We start from the raw sequence: 18,755 nt of genomic DNA, 5'->3' as shown, positions 1-18,755 counted from the left end.
TCTGCAACACTCCATCAATCCACTGGATTAACTCCATCATCATTACAAGTCAAACTAAGTTGACATGTGTTTGGTAATTTAATTGAACTTAAATTACTTACATGAATTATCAACCAGGGCTAGTAAATTGATGAAGTTTATGTGCACTGTATGTGCTAGAAGTCTTTTATTGCTCACACAAATTCTACATTAAATTCAGTCTTTTATGAGTAAATTAGTTATTCCTAGAAAATAAGATTAACTATACAATGATGATCACACTCTCTTGCTTTCAAACAAAAACTACTTTTGTTTATAAAATTCCACATTTTGCCTTTAAATAAAAATCTCACATTTCAGCATAAATGTAAATCAATCTCACACTTGACATAAATGAAAATTAATCCCACACTTTGCATTATGTACAAACTCATTTGCAGAAATGAAAACTACTATTAATCTCATCACACATTTGTATAAATAGAAATCAAACTCACATGAAAATAAAATGAAACCAACTCTTACTTAAACACACTCACACCTGCTTAAATTAAAGATCACACATGCTTGAAATATAACATTCAATTCTGTGAATAAATCCACTGTTTATGAGAAAGATAAAGTTATGTCTATTTAATTGAAATGTAAAACTATGTCACTGCTGCTATGTTATATCCATGTGCATCCAAAATCTCTAAACAATAGAAATTATTAGTAGAATGATCTCGACTTAAATCTGAAAGAAATCGAAATAATAAAGAGAAATCTATGGAAAATATAAAGCTAATTTCTAACTGCTAAAACAAACTAGAAATACTTACTGTTTCGAGGGGGCCATCCACGAGAAGCAGGAAATCACTACGCTATCGATCAAGAACTTAACCACACGTGAATGCTTATTGAGAAAATGAAATGATTCTTTAAAAACAGAGTATCAATGACAGAGTTTTAGTCTCGCTGTTGTGTCCTTACTATCACTATTTTCATTTCTTCCGAGAGGCATATTTATAGAGTTCATGGAAATTAATTGTTCAGAGATATACGCCTAATCCCTATCAACATAAATTAAATTTAACTTGAAAATATAACATCACATAATTCACTCATGATTTGATATTATCAAAGCAAATCATGAGGAATAAATTTCATTCTCGCTCGCCTATTTCCACCTATGTAGGTTGACTTCTCTTTTAACCACATTACTAGGAACTGTTTCCACCAATCTGGTTCATGAGAGTAGAAGGAAATAATTGAGTGCATCAATTTCCACCTACCCATATATTTCGCTTCCTAGCTTGCACCTTCGAACTTGTCAAACCACAGATTTGGCTGCAGAAACGTGTATTAGTTCCAGAATCATTGTAATTCGGTAGCTGAAGTAAACATTAAACTAAATGATAAAGAACATTATCATTTTATGAAACAAAAGACAATTGTATATCTTCCATGGAATAATTTCTATAACTTGATGCCCAATGTGTTATTATGAAGATCAAAAGGAAATATATAGGGTGAAAAAAGATGTCAAAAAGAATAATTTGTGATGTTCAACAACTTGGATTCCATCCATCAGCTGCACTAGCACTCAAGCCATCAATCTTCACCACAACTACTCCAACATATGCAACAACCTATCCAACAACTATAACATTTGTCCAAGATATGAAAAACCTCAGAAACATCACTGCAACCTCCTAAAGAGTCAAAACATGATGTAATCATCATAAGTGCAAAGGACCAAACCATGAGAGCATAAACTAGCTCAAGTGGCATCAACCATGAAGCTCAACATCAGATATGCAGAGAAATTGTACATATGATCATGTCAGCCTCTGCAACACATGTATACATCATCTAAACTGACTCAATAGCACCAAATCCACATCTCAAGAGCATCAAGGACATATATCAAGCATCACATCTATGGAGACCTAGCCATCAAAACCAATAAGACCAACAGAGCACCTGCATCATATGTCACAACAACCATGCTCAAGCCAAAATCAATACCATCAACCATAACATAAGCATGCCATCAAACAACATACTCTCCATGTTGACATCAATGCCAATATCTCACTACAAGACTCATCATCTCATCACAATCAATGCAACCTGCCTCCAACACCATCCTACTAGGTTGAAAAAAATGCCAACCAAGAAAATCGTCACCACATCAATGCCAACACACATCAACCAATCCTAAGGAAAGGAAGCCAAATAAATTTCCTTTGTATTCCAAAAGAAGGAGAAGCATTAGAATCAAGCAAGGGAAGCCTCAAACTCCCTCAACAACCCCAATCACAATTGAGGAATCAACCAATCAGCAAAAGGAAGAATTAGAGGTAAATAAGGAGCATATTAAAGGATAACCTCCCTCCAATCCAAAAGAAAGGAGCCCCAAGGCTCTTAAAAGAAGCCAAAAACCAAGGGAGCCAAGACTAAACAACTAAAAGAAGAATATACCCTGCTACAGGAAGGCAAAAGATTCTACAAGAAGGAAAGAAGTTGCTACAGGAAAGCATAAAGTTGCTATAGGAAAGTGTTGGACAACTACAAGAAAGATCAAGGAGGCCACCAGGGCCATGACTGAGGCACAATTGGGTCACTAAGTTGCTCATAGGATGAGAAACACTTACAATAGGGGGGTATGATGGACCTCCAAATTAGACATAAATTAAGGCCCATCTGACCATCCTTCAACACATTAAACCTATGTTTTTTGCATTAGATGACATATTTTTAACTTTATTATGTTCATTAGGAAGGTTTAGGGATAATTGCATATTTGTGCCTAATATTATTTATTTTTGTAGAATATTGTGAGAATATTGGGTAGATTATGAAGATTTGAAGAAGGAGATAATCTAGAGACTTGATCCCTAATACATACTATAGGAGGATCAATGTTGGATAATAAATCAATAGGATATTATGAAATTATTTCACAAATTCTGTAGCTCCAATGATTGGGAAAATCTAGGAATGTGTTCCCTATCATTTAATGCAGATTCCTAGTGTTTGGGAACCAGATCCACTATTTGAGGAATTTTGGAGGGGAAAGCTTCCTCCTTTCAAGGAGAATTCTTCCTCATCATTTTTTATACGTACCAATTCGAATTTTCCTCTAGGGGCATGTATTTCTTTGTCTTATTGTGGATACAAGTTGTTCTTGAGCAACTCCACTTTCATTTCTAGCAGTGATGTACTTGGATTGATTCAAATAATGAATTTTGGTGCCATTTTTTGCTTCTAAATCTTGTTATCCTTCATATGGCTCTAAGTCTCCTTGGGCTTGGCCATCCCAGGAGCCTCAAATCCCTTTTGTAAAATTTTCTTTTCTTCTTTTCACTTTTTATTCACATGCATCTCTTATTCTTATTTTTCCTATTTCTGCATTTAGTATTGATGCTTCTTTTGCTGTAGGATTGGGTTAAATGATTGAAGTAATTTATTTTGAAGATTATTTATAGAGTCAAAATCATGTTTCATCCTTATAGAAGCTTTGAGAATTCATATTCATCATTGAGCTACGTGGATTGGTTTACTAGTTCACAAATCTAGAATTTCTCGAAGTCCCTTGTAGCAAAATAGTAGTAATTTTCTGCTATTTTTTAGAACATGTTAATGAGCTTCATTTGATTTGATTCCACTTGTATTAGGTCATAAAATATTCAAGTTAATAAAAATATTTACCCCAATGCATTTTCACTTTATTAGGTTAGGCATTTGATAGGTTAACTAGCTGACTAGTTGAATTTCCAGTTTTTAAAGTAGTAATTTTCTGCTATTTTTTAGCACGTGTTAACAGGGGTATTTTTGAGTGATTCCACTTGGAATGGATACCTAAGAATTCCTAATTAATAAAAAAAAATTGTACCATCCTATTTTCATTTGATTTACTTGGTCATTTGGTGAATTATATCATCCTGTAGCAATTATGTTTCTCCTGTAGAGACCTCCTGTAGCACATGTAAACTTAACCATATTTTCTCTAAAAACTTGGTTTTTGTCTCTTAGGATTGAAACATAACCCCTAGGCTCAAAATCCATTTTTTATGAAGAATAAACACCAATTAGAACATGAATTTTTACAAATTAGATTAGGCCTATTTATTTGAATTCATGCTCTTAGGATTTCAATTACAAATTGTTGTTCTTGCCTAGGATTAATTTATTTTCAAAGTAACATTTCCATTTCTGCAATTAGTTTAGGCTTTGATTTCATGACATTCACTCCATTAAATTAGATCAATGAAAGAATGACACATTATATTCTTCACATATAGGACAAGACCTCTTAAGTTTGTACAAACACTAGGTTGATAATTTAAGTTGGCAGCCTTGGGCGTTGCAACATTCTTGTTGCAATACTGGGGCTGATTAGTAGCTATCCATAGGAATAGACACTTATGTGAGTGCCCCCAAGGATGGCCCTAAAAGTACATAATATAGTCTCCAATCACAACTTGGGGGAGGCAATGATCATGAGCAGTGTGGCCTCGATGCCCCAAGGTCTTCGACACACCCCAATTGTACGATTCTACTACATGCAAATGGATGAGCTAAGGATGGACATGTAGGGAGACCATATAAGTAACAAAAATTGATGATTCATGTTAATAGACATGAGGTATGACACTGATAGTGAAAATGGTTCCCAAGGTACCTAACATAGTTTATGAAGTGCGAATGAATGTGTTGAAGTCGAGAACTCTGTAGAATCAGTCAACATGGGTTAGTGGTGAAAGCCCAAAGAAAGCCACGAGGAAACCTTCCACTGATGAATTTAAGCCCTGAGGTACTATATTATTTCTATATCTACATCTTGGATAAGGTGCTAGAGTTGACAGGAAGATATCCATCAAAGGAGGACCTTAACGTATCCCCCATCATCGACACAAAACTAACACCAAGATGAGGTCTTTGACGATAGAAAATGAAGAATTGATGTACAACTGACACAGGGATGGCCCAAAAAAAAGGTATGATGATATATGTAGATGGTCAACTCTTGACTGAGACTTCCATTGAACATATAATGACACGACACAATAGTGAACTTGGCAACTCAGACTGAAGAAGACCAACAAACACGATGGTGACATAGGAGGCATAACCAAATCCCATAGATTGAAAGGGTAACTAATTGAGTAAGATACTGACTCAATAAAAAAAGTTACATGACTCAAGCTAAAGGTGTGGTTCAAAATTCTGAAAAATATCTACTGTAAGGTATGACTTGAAAAAGTGTCGTGTTCAAGGGCAACATACAACTACCAATAGAAAGATGTGTAAGTTAAAAAGAATCCCACCCATTTTTTGTATAACACATCCCCTTCATAATTTAATGAGCACAAAATAGAAGAAAAGTAAGCTCAATAGGTTCCTTTTTCATGAGTTTTATAATGTGGCCAAAAAGGTGATAAAAGTACACTCATGTCCTTCTCACAATTTTACGAGCTTGAGAATGGGAAAGAGATCGCTCATTGACTTTTAATTTACTTAACGAGTAGGCAAAGATGGAAAGAAGTTGAAGTTTTCATATAGGTTTTATGAGCATGAATATATGATAGCAAAAGAAAATCAATATTTTCATGAATTTAAAAAGTCAGGAAAAGAAGACCAAAATAGAGTCACCATTTTCATATATATTTAATGAGCACGAAAATATAGCAAAATGATCTTGGGATTTTCATTGTTTTACGAGCATGAAAAGAAATCCAAAAGGAAGCTTGTTCTAGAGAGACGAGTGGCATAACGATATGCATCTGATTTCGAGGGTGAGTGATGAAACAAACCTAAGCAAAGAAAAAAGTGGTGGAAATCCACTCATCACAATGGTCTCTTTGAAATGTGATTGAAAGGTTGCGAGATGGAGGAAAGGCTAATGCAAAGCCAAGAGTTCGAGCATGACTAAAAATATAGCTAGCGAAATGAAGGCCAGCATCCATATGACAACATCTAGCACGAAATTGAGGACCATGAGCATAGGCGACCATAAATCAACATGATAAAGTGCGGGGACTCCCTATAGAGTGATAGCCATAAAATGAGATAAAGAGAGGCATGGTGCTAAAATTTGATGTCATGGTGGGTAATAAAGAGGATCCTTGAACCTACGAATACCTGCAACATGGGTACCTAAATGATAATCAAGTGTGATTATAGGGCGCCCATAGAGGGTAGGCTCTACCACACAAGTTACGATGTGCAAAAAAGAGTGGTCAATGTTGCAAACTGATGGGGTGGGCCCTATGGAAATCAAAATGATAACACAAAAGGCCAATAATTTAATGAAAAAATCAGTGGATCCTAGTCCTATACACTGGTGTCAGTAATATACCTCAGAGAAATAGTGAAAAAGATGACATCTTTGCCAACTTTTTCAATATCTATGTCAAAAATACCTTCACAAAATCGTTAGTGGAAAATAATAATAAGGAGAACATAGGATAATAGCCCCAATAATTAACAATTTGACAAAAAATATATGGTCAAAATGAAAAAGGGTACATCATAGGTCCACATTCTCAACATAAAAATGGAAAATTTGACCACAAATCTCATTTTTCACTCCATTTTGAGACAAAACTCGGAAAAATCCTCGTTTTCCAAATATTATTCTTTAGATCCCATGAGCTATAGGCCATGAAATCATATTTTGTCACCACCGGGTTAGTATTCATTCCATCACCTTTCATTTGATGTCAATTTTATGCATTTTTACTTTAAATTTTAGCTGTGGGGATCCCCTTTACAAGTGTGAATGTGATCAACACTTCATCATAGAGTAAATGGCTGAAAAATAAGGCTAGCAATGGACTTGAAGCACTAGGGATAGAGAGTTAATAGCACTTCAGTTCGAAAGTCACACTAGAGAAGAGCGTTGGTGGGAAAATTTTTCATATGTAAGGCAGGGGAAGTCTCAGATTGACCCAAAGTTTTGTATATGAGTAAACACTGATGATATGTTTGATGGGCTTTTATGATTTCCACAATGATTGAGTCGAGAGAAAGAGAACATAGCATGGATGATGAAGTTACACTATTGGATGTAGAGGCTATGAGGGCACTTCTAAATTACAAACTCTTGAAGTTTCTTCAAGACCTAATATATGAGAGGGAAACCTATTCTTCTGGAAAGGATTATCCAATGGTAGAATTTGGAGGAGCAGTGCCTCAAGATACAGAGATAGGGGCTAACCATTAAGGTAAATGATATATCCTTCCTCATAGGCTTATCGAGGTGAGGGGCTCCGACAAGAGTGTACAGAGGAAGTTTGGTTGGGGAGAGATCTATTGAGGAGTGGATGGCAATGTATTTCTCTCTCACAACCTAAAAAATCATTTGGGAAGGTCCCTATAAAAGAGTAACAAACCTTCCTCTGCATAACATCCTCTTCACTTTGACCCATGTGGCTGGCATTAAGTCCCCATCTGGTTTCAAAAATTTAGGCGGACATAAAAAAGCATGTTTGGTTATGGAAATATGATAGTATGATTTTTCTTTGAGATATTACCAATATTGTGACCACAAGTTTTACCAATGTCGTTAGAGATATCAACCCCATGGATGGACAAGTGGATTGAATTGTTATCAATGTTAGGGGGAAGAATTTGAGCATACAACGAGGATTACTTTGTATGGTTGGACATGCAGTTTATGTGGATCGATGATTACACATATTCAAAAGTAGACTTCCGCCATGATCTTAACCTGTTTTTTCCCCCTGATGAGTAGTGGGGTCCCCCGGGTAAGTGAAAAATGTTTTTTATTTTTTATTTTTTGATGGCATAGAGTGATAATCGTTAACATGCATGAATGGAACACACGTCACACCACAGAGACTCGAGGGTGGATCTTCTTATAACCGAAGAGGAGTAGTGAGTGTGGTGAAGCCATAGGAGGCCCAAGAGGAGGCAGATGAAGAAGAATACTCAAACCACAATGAGCTAAGGAAAGTGCAACCAAAGTTAGAGGGGTTGACGATGGGAGTACCATGACCAGACTAGATGAGGTACTGAGACACATGCAACGCCATACCGTTGGTGTGTCTATTAGGATAGGCCAATTTCTTCACCGACTGGTCATCATGGCAATCTTTTACCCGACGCACTATGACTTTGATGATGAGTAGTGTTAGGATTCCACTATCTACTCCCCTTGCGTAATTTTGTATATGGAAATGATTGTTGATGTAATTGGATTATGAACCCAATTTTTGACACTATACCATTTTTAGATATTATGATGATGCAAACTATCTTCTACATATATACATATGAGTTTTAGTCTTTTTCTTATGGATGTGTAAATGATATAAAATGGGTACCATTTTTTATGTACATGCATGTTTAGTTATCATGATTGTAAATGTCACAGATGCCATTCTAACACATAATTAGCCAATGAATCAATCAATGTGTTATATTTCCTAGGGATATGTTGATAAATAATGTAGTCAAATGAACATTCAAGCAAACATACCCTTAAGAAATGACGAAATAAGAGAGGATGCCGAATAGGATAAACACGATTTAGTTGTGATACCACGAGCTGAGAATCTAAATTAACCATCAACTGATGGATGTCTAGAGATATGACCTCAGCTAAGAGTTAAATAATGGCACTTTATCCCACAACATTATTGGTGGCAAGGGCAAGAAATATTCCCCCTAAACTCAAAAGTTCTTTGGTGGTTGAAAAGAGAACCCAAGAGTTGGAAGTAATGTTTTGGGAACTACAACTGGTACCATTGACATAGCCGACATAGATTGAAGAGGATATGAGAATATGCAAACAAAGTATAAAAAATGATAAGTAATGGAATGAAACGTAACACACATGCAAAAAAATAAAAAAGAAAATATATTGCATACATATGTATAGGGATCTACGCTTAGAAAACTAAACATAGTATGGCCCAAAGAGGAACCTAGTGGTGGGTTTTGCGATGATGTACCCATTAGGATCAAGAGTCTTCAGGTGAGAAAAAACTCTAAATTCTACACAAATGCAACAAACACCACCATGTTTTATGATGGGAATGACATTATGGACCAAGGTGGGGGATGCATGGCATTGGATCCTATGACATGAATGTGCAAGAAGATGTGAATTTATACCAAGAATCACTTCATGTAAAGGTGGAATAATGATGAGATACAAATCAATGTAGAGAGAAATCTCATCATGAGGGTGTTGATGGTATTGGAAATACATCAACCATGGGGGTCTCCCCGATGTGAATTCCAAATTAGGCCTCACACCGTTTGGAATAGGAGCCACATATGGAGTATTGGACCAACTGCCATATTTCCTTATAGATTTTCCTTGGCTACAAAGTTCGGCACAAGAGAGAAATACACATGTATATTCAGATCAAAAAGTGAGTATGCCTGGTGAGTGTTCGGTTGTAGGTGTTTCAAGGCTCTTCTACTATGGAGGGGGAGAAAGAAGTGAGCCTCTAAGAAAGAGGTAATAGTACCACCCTAGTATAGATGCACACAACCAAGAGGAATATGTCTAACATCTAGTAGAATAGTCCGCAAAGATGCCACGGTCATTACAAACAATATACAAGAAAGTTGTGTCTAACATCCAGTTGAATAGTCCACAAGGATGCGATAACCATAGTAACCATTACAAAAAATTCTCAATATGATAAGTACTAAAATAACTAAAATAGTTCAAATACTTTAGCACATATGAAAGAAAACATAAATTACAAACATCCATAGAATAGTCTTACAAATATTCATAATCCATGCATGAAGAACATGTTGGCCATGAGGATTTTTTTATTAAGTAAAAGTTCCAAGACACATGTATACAATGAATGCCACTAGCTCCAATAGTGGAGCATTGGAGCCACTCCTTGCTCCTCAAAATAACTATCCTGTCTCTCTAATGCCTTGCTGGAGGAGCCAAGGTAAAAAATACCTTTTCTCATACAATGAGGGTGTATATATAAGCAATGGGGAGGTGATGCTTCACCTTCCTTGTGACTCTTTGACTACCCTCATGATTGTTTGACTTCCCATGACTTTTGAATTTACATGACTCTTAATATTCCATCCATGTCCTTTGGACTTCCACTTTACAATACATTTCTATAATATTAAATTACACATTCCACAAAATGATGTGGCACATGATGACTCATGAAACGACATGACATGAAACTGATGACATAAACTACATGATGACATGGCGATGTCGAACCATTCTTTGCTTCTTCTTTCTTTGTGTCTTCTAAAAAATATAGCGCATGTTCTTCTTCTTCCTCCTCCTTATGACTTGAAGATAATGAATCTTCCATGTGGTCTTGATCTTTCATCTTCTGTTATAGTTTGGTGTTCCTTCATCTTCTTTCTTGATGATCATATTATCTCCCCAGCTCCTTAGGTGTCTTCTAGCATTTCCTCCTGTGCCATCTCCTTCTTTATCATCTTGCCACATCATGATAGATTTTAAGCTCTAAAGCCTCATGTTTGAACTAATTCAAGTATAAGGAATTGGAAGCATATTGATTTACTTGCTACTGTAACTTTGCAATCTTGTTGTCCCTTTGTTTAATCTTTTCTTGAAATTGAGTTGTCAATTGTTCCTTGGTTTGTGAAAACTCCTGTTACATTAGTTTTAACTTCTCATCCTTTTCTCTAATAAACTCTTTGACCTCTATGGATTTATTAATGCTTGTTGAATCATAAGCCCCTATGTATTGAGTGAGTTACCCAACTCTTTAAGGGGAGTTGTATAAGTCACTTTCCAAACCACTTCTAAAGGAGAAGAGTGATAAACACTATTAAGGATTAATGCACGAGAATCATATGCTTTTCTCTTTTTCCTGCCCTTTTTAAGGAAGGATTTATACTAAGGACTATAAAATACATCAATGGGAGGTATTTCTTCAATATTGAGAGAAATTGGAGAGGTCAAGTATGCAAGGATATTGTAACCCCCTCCTCCCACATCTACCCAAGTATCTGACCAAACGGGGTAAAAATGTGACAAGAAGTTACTATGATATTATTTTACCTCCTAAGTCACCTTAAGGAAGTGGAACCAACCGAAACACACCATACAGACCTTCCACATCAGCAACAAGACTCCGAGAAGCCAACCCAACCACTAAGGTAACCAACCCCTGAGACCAACTGAAGTTTAGACCATTAAACCCCCAGATGCACCCTTGATATGGACAAGCATGCATCCAAGAGGCTCCAGACGCTCCCACAACATGGGTGTGCATGCGTCCAGGGACTTTTCTGTCCAGTGTTGTGCTTGCGTCTCTGGGATTTGAGCCACTTTTTTAGGCCCGCAGACCAGGTCACTTCCTAGAACTCAATGATGCTTTCAGAATTGCAAGATAACAAAATAATAATGATACACATACAATTATTTTAATAAGGAATTGACTGGAGCCCTACTAGCTATGATAGGAATTTTTTCAAACATGTCACAAATATGTAATCTACAGGTTTAAGCAACATATCCGAGCATATGTGTCTCATACTTATATGAGAATCACTAAGAAGCATTGATGCCTCAACAAATTAGTTGCAGTTTCATCCATTAGGCCATAGTTACATTGTTCCTTCATTTCCAAGTAAAAACATGATGAGAGCCATACATAGACACTGTCATAATACATATTCATAACTAGCATAATAGCAACAAAAATACCAAGTAAATCACAACCATATCATCCACATATAAACTGATATAATACTCATGAAATAACAAGGAGAAATAACCTCATATTAATGATGAGAATGCCAACTAGTTGTGGGACTTCCATGAACCACTTGATCGTAGACATGGCTGAGCTAAATCTCTCTTCAGCTAGCCACCCCCATGCCATATTTCAAGCATGAATGTGGGATCTCATAAAACACATCAACAAAAAACTATCCAGGGATTCTAGAGGCCAAACCACCTCAACCCATCAAACAATGATTCCACCTCATGGTCAGACATCACAAAACCATCATCAGATCAGTCTCTACCCAAGCCTTCCAGGGCTCCAGAGTGTTTGTTCCAACCAAGGCTCCAGGAATAGTAACTCAACCCACAACTGTCGCCGGGATCTAGAGTGTTTGTCTAACCAAGGCTCCAAGACTAGTAACTCAATCCACCAAGGGATCTAGAGCATTTTTCCAACCAAGGCTCCATGACTAGTAACTCAACCCAAGCTATTACAAGGCTCCAGAGCATTTGTCCAACCAAGGCTCCAGGAACTAGTAACTCAACCCAAGCTAAAGGAAACATGAGATCCGACCAAAAAACAAAGAAATGAACTCACAACACCATGGCTATCCAAGAAATGGCAAGGATAGGCAAATCCATTGTCAATCTAGGAAATCCTCCATGCCAATGAAAAATCATGACCAATAAACCACATGCATATGCCATGCATGCAAAAAATAGCGAGGAAGACATACATGCAACTTGGTACTTGCAAGCAAAACCCGTTGTAGCTATTGATCCTAATGTCTTCTTGTGCTTTCATGCTCTTCCTTTGTCTTCTTCATCAAAAACTCCAAGTATGCCACACTCCTCCAAGAGTGCTCCAAGAAAAATATAAGTGTCCAAGAGTATGAGACGGAGAGAATAGAGAGAGAGCTTCAAAACCGAATTGACAAAATTATGTGAATTGATCCTCAGAAGCCTTTTTATCAATGAGGCCTCTATTTTCTTTATTTTCCTCCTCACATGCAACCTGTGACCTTTCACCTCCCTTTTATCCTAAATTCCATTATTTACATAAATAAATGTGCCAAAATTCCATTTTATTTTTCCAAAGCCTTTTCCATTGCCTTTGCCAATTTTCTTAGCCATTAATCAACCACAAGTGATCCCCATCACTATGTTTTTGCCCAACATTCAACTTGGAATAATTGTCCCATTAGCTGTGGCTATTATTTTGCCTTATTAACTTCTATTACATGGAATTTTGACTAGGGCTGTTATAAAACCCTCCCCCTTGGGGGAACACCATCCTCGGTGTTCAACAACACCTACAACCAACAAGGCAGTTGTAAGCAAAACATACTACCCATGGAGCTTTATAACTCAGCGCGTTGCATTATTTACAATGATCATCTTGCTGAGAAGAAAACCAACCTGAAAACATAACAAGTATAACATCATACTGACATGACACCCATACTGCTTATTGGAGCTTTATAGCATATCTCATGGCGGTATTTACATCCATATACATATGTACATATAGCAAACATCACCAAAACATGTACCAAAAACATATATCAAAGACATATACCAAAACATCTTCTCAACCAGAAAATATGGAAGGATACATAGCCTGCATCTGATCTACCATCTCCCATGTAGCTTCATCGGGTCAAAAGTGCTTCCGTTGCACTTTAACCTGCTCGATTTCTCAGGTCTAGAGCATGAGCATCTTTCTCTGTAAAATGCACTATGGTTTCAGCTGGAATTATCCTTCTGGCTCCACCTGCAATACAAATCAGTCAATCACATGATTAACTTATTTAACATACTTCTTAAGCAATGACACATGTAAAACATCATGGACTTTCATTGTTGGAGGTAATGCAAGTTGATAGGCTACTGGCCCAATCCTCTCAATAATTCTAAAAGGTTCACAAAATCAGGGTGCCAACTTGGCACATGATCCAATTCGCAAGGAGATCTTCTTTGATATGATGTGAAAGTACACCTATTCCCCAACCTAAAACTCCTTAAACAATCCATTCTGATCTGCGTAGGTCTTCTTCTTATCTTGTGTTTCTTTCAAATTCTTATTGATTACCTACATTTCCCGCTCCATGTCTGCCAACCTGTCCAGTCCAATCAACACCAAATTAACTAGATCACTACAACTGATGGGAGTATTACAACTCCACCCATACAATGCCTCAAATGGAATCATCTTCAAATATTCCTGATACCCATTGTTGTAAGCGAACTCTACTAGTGGAAGATACTCTTCCCACTTTCACTGTTGATGCATCACGTACATCCTCAACATTTCCTCCAATATCATGTTGACCCTCTAATTTTGTCCATGTGTCTGCGGATGATAAGCTATATTGAAGTCCAACTCCTGCCCAAACTTCCAAATAACTCCTTCCAAAACTTGGAACTGAAATTTGCATCCCTATTTGACAATTTTTTTTTTTCGGAACTCCATGCAATCTGACCACGTCCCTGATGAAGACGTGTGCTACATCACTCGCTGAGAATGTAGACTTCACTGGAATGAAGTGCACTACATTTTTCAACTTGTCCACCACTACCATGATGGAATCATGTTGTCTCACTGTCCTCGACAAACCTGTGATAAATTCAATGGAAATGACCTCCCATTTCCACTTTGGAATCAGAGTCGGATGTAGCAGTCCACTTGGATGCTTACATTTTGCATTCACCCACTGAAAATCCAAGCACCTAGCTACAAGCTCTGCTATGTCTCTCTTCAAGTTCGACCAATAATAGAATTCATTCACTTCTGTCAGTGTGTTTTGATAACCTGGGTGACTCGAATATTGTTTCACATGATACTCCCTCAAGATCATTATTGAGATCACTGTTATCTGGAAAAGATATCCTGTCTCTCAATCTAACCAATCCATCTACCATGAGACGATAGTCCACATCTTGTGCACCTGCGTTTGTACCTATACCTTTACTTGCACCACTACCTATACCTATACCTTTACCACCATCTGTACATGTACCACCACCTGTACCTAAAATTTGCTACAACCTATGCACAATCTCCATATACCTGACATCCTGCTGAGTTGCCTGCAAATCTGTCCTATAGGAGATCAGAGCTGCTATGTGATTTACCTGTATCTACCTGCTAAGAGAATCTGCCACCCTATTCTCTTTACCTTTGATATACCTAATCTCAAAATCGAACTTACTGATCATGGCCAACCACCGAGCCTGCCTACAATTCGGATTCGATTGGTTAAATAAATACCGCAAACCATTGTGATCACTCATTAATACAAACCTCCTACCCAGAAGATAGTTCCTCCACATCTTCAGTGCATATATGATCATTGCTAACTCAAGATCATGTGTCAGGTAGTTCTTCTTGTGCTCATTCAATTTTCGTGACTCATAGCATACCACTTGTCCATCCTGCATAAGGACTCCACCAAGTGTTCTCTTGCAAGCATTTGTACATACTACAAACTCTTTGTCCAAATCTGCAATCTTTAACAATGGTGCATGCGTCAACAACTACTTAAGCTGCTCAAAATTGGATGCACACTCCTTTGTCCATTCAAACCTCTTACCTTTCCTCTACAATGATGTGATAGGATAAAAAATATGAAAGAAGTTATTGATGAACCTCCTGTAATAACTGGCTAACCCCATGAAAGATCTCACCTCTTCCACATTCCTGGGATCTTCCCACTCCATGATAGATCTTACCTTTTCTGGGTCCACTGCTATGCCATCCTTGGAAACCACATGTCCCAAGTAGTGCACCTCAGTCTGAAAGAAATTGCACTTGCTAAGCTTGGCATACAATTGATTCTCTGTCAATAATCTCAACACTGCTTCTAAATGCTCGACATGCTCTTCTTCATTTTTAGAATATACCAATATATCATCAATGAACACAATAACAAACTTTTCCAAATTTGGATGCAACACACTATTCATCAAGCACATAAAGGTAGCTAGAGCATTGGTTAAACCAAATGTAGCTACAACAAACTCATAATGTCCATACCTAGTCTGGAAAGTTGTCTTGTGGATGTCCTCTTATTTAATGCATACCTGATGATATCCAGATCTCATATCAATCTTCGAGAACATTGCTTCTCCCTTCAACTGATAGAAGAAGTCGTAAATTCTCGGTAAACAATAATTTTTCTTGATGGTCACTTTGTTTAACTGCTTGTAGTCAATGCATAATCTGAGAGTACCATCCTTTTATTCACAAACAATTTTGTTGTGCCCCATGGTGATACACTTGGCCTAATGTATCCTTTGTCCAACATTTCTTTCAACTACAACTTCAACTCTACCAACTTAGGTGTACTCATCCTATAAAGTGCCCTTGATGCTGGAGCTACCCCTGGCACCAACTCAATAGAAAAGTCTACTTCCCTGTGAGGTGGCAACTTTGAAATGTCTGCAGGAAATACATTCTGAAATTGCTGTAGAACTGGGTGCCTACTGAAAACATCTGCATCCTCAACTTCCTTACCTTTGTCACCATAAATGTGCACCACGAACAACACACACTCTTTCCTGAGACTACACTTGGCCCACATAGATGTCACCATTCTAACCGATGTTGCTTTCTTCTTACCCCACAAAACCCTTTGTTCTCCATTATCATCCAAGCACTCAATGGCTTTTTCATAACAATCCACCTTGGTTCTATGAAGGTACAACCAATTCATGCCCAACAACATTTTGTATGATCCCAACAATAATACATTCAAATGTGTTGAGGTAGGCATACCATTCAAATCAAATGCACAAGCTCTTACCCAATGGTGAACTCGCTTCTTTGTACCTATAGCCAACTACACTAACCATGATTCTGCATGCACTTCTTTATTCAAACCAAACTTATCAACCAAGTTAGGACTAACATAACTATAATTAGATCTAGGTTCAATCAAAATAGAAACAACTTGATCACAAAGCTTACCATCCATCTCAATGATAGATGCCTAATAGTCTGCCTGTCTGTTATCCAATGTTGCATAGATCATAGGAATACTTTGCCCAACATCTCCCACTGTTTATTCCTATTGAGCACTGTAGATCTGAGGTCTACCACCCTGATGTTGTGGACAATATCTCCTACTATGGTCTCCTCCACAAGTCCAACATCGCACGAGCTCCTTATTTTTCTCCTCAGACATAAGTCCTTATTCTTTGTTAGATGCATTGAATTTCTTAGATGGCGCTGCATTCTCTTTATTACCTGTATCCTAAGTTCTTGATCGCTTCTTGTCCCATTTTCCTTTGTTCTTATTGTTTCCCTTCTAGTCTTGCTTAGTCTCTAATCTACGCTTCGATTTCTCATAGCAAATGCTTTAGCTTTCAGATGCCCTCCTCTAATGATCTAGGCTCATCAAACTTAATCTTGTCTTTGAATGCAATCGGTAATACACTAATGAATCTCTAAATCTTGGCCTTCTCCTCCTTGAGGTAAGGCACACACCTAAACAACTCCAAGAATCTGCTAGTGTACTCCCCATCTGTGATCAATCCCATCTTTAACTCATAGAATTATTTTTCCCTGTCATCAAAGTATATTTCTAATAGGTACTTCTTTCAAAATAACCTCTCGAACTCACTCCAAGTCAATTCCACATCATTAATAACTCTGAAATTATTCACATCTTCCCACCAAATGTCTGCTTTACCTTTGAGACTGAATGTAGCTATTCTGGCTTTCATGTTCTCTAAATAATCATGCAACTTGAAGAACTTCCTCATACCAAGCAACCATGCCTCTACATCCTGCGATTTCTTCATCTCTCCATCAAACGTAGGTGGCTTTGATTTCTTAAACTCATTTGGTAAATATCCCCTATCACTCTTGCAAGGATGATAATGATGATGACCATAATGCCTATCAGAACTAGAACTAGAATAGTACCTATGTCCATTGCCACTCCTATTCGGAGTATCCAACAACATACCATCTCTCATTGTTTCATCTCTATCTGACCTGTGACCACCATGAGACCTACTCCCATATGACCCATTAGTTCTATCTTTCTACTCATGGCTGATCCAAAGGGTCAATGTCACTGCAATTCTGACAAACTCTGAAGTATCACTGTATTTACCTCTGCTTGTTTCTCCTGTTCCTGTATGATTTTGTCATTGTATGCCTTACAACTCCTTATTTATACTGTTAAGCTTCTTAGTGTGTCTGCCAAATCAGAAGAGTGCCTAATACAACACTGCTCATCTGATCCATAGAGAGAGTCTCAGGAACTATAGTCTACCATCTTACTAGTCATATTTGATATTATTCTTACAAGGTATATCATGTTAGCTAAACCAAATCAAAATAAACCAACATACCTTATCATAATTCGAGGAGGATACCTCATTTGAAAGATCAAGAAATCAACATAATATATGTATAACATAATCATGACATCATATAGAAATATAACACTTAAGCATATAACCATATAACCATCATTCTATCTAGAGTTCAGTGATCAATGCATGACCTTATCAACACTACATACCATGAACTCATGCATGACAACAACCACCACACCACTGTACACTTAACCACATGTGAATACTAACGTGCATAAACAATGCATAATCAACCATACACTCATGATGACACACTCCACAGCAACATCATCAACTTCCCATGGTGACATCACTACAACCATGATGCATACCATACAAATTCAACAAGAACATGGTCTTACAATACAAGAAACACATACGCAACTGGCATGAATGCATGACCAACACACAACCCATCCAATCTGAGGGGTGAACCATGCTCTACTCTGTAACCCCCTCCTCCCACATCTACTCAAGTAACTAGCCAACTGGGGTAAACATGTGATGAGAAGTTACTATGACCTCCTAAATCACCTTAAGGAAGTGGAACTGATGGAAACACACCATACAAACCTTCCACATCAGCAACATGACTCCCAAGAGCCGAACCAACCACTCAGTTAACCAACCCCTGAGACCAATGGAACTTTTAGACCATTAAATACATGTACGCTCCCTTTATATGGACAAGCAT

This window comes from Pinus tabuliformis, chromosome 6, assembly GCF_031772625.1.
Source record: "Pinus tabuliformis cultivar Carrire ecotype Pingquan chromosome 6, CPIR1, whole genome shotgun sequence".
Classification (NCBI taxonomy): Eukaryota; Viridiplantae; Streptophyta; class Pinopsida; order Pinales; family Pinaceae; genus Pinus; species Pinus tabuliformis.
This window is presented reverse-complemented; position numbering follows the sequence as displayed.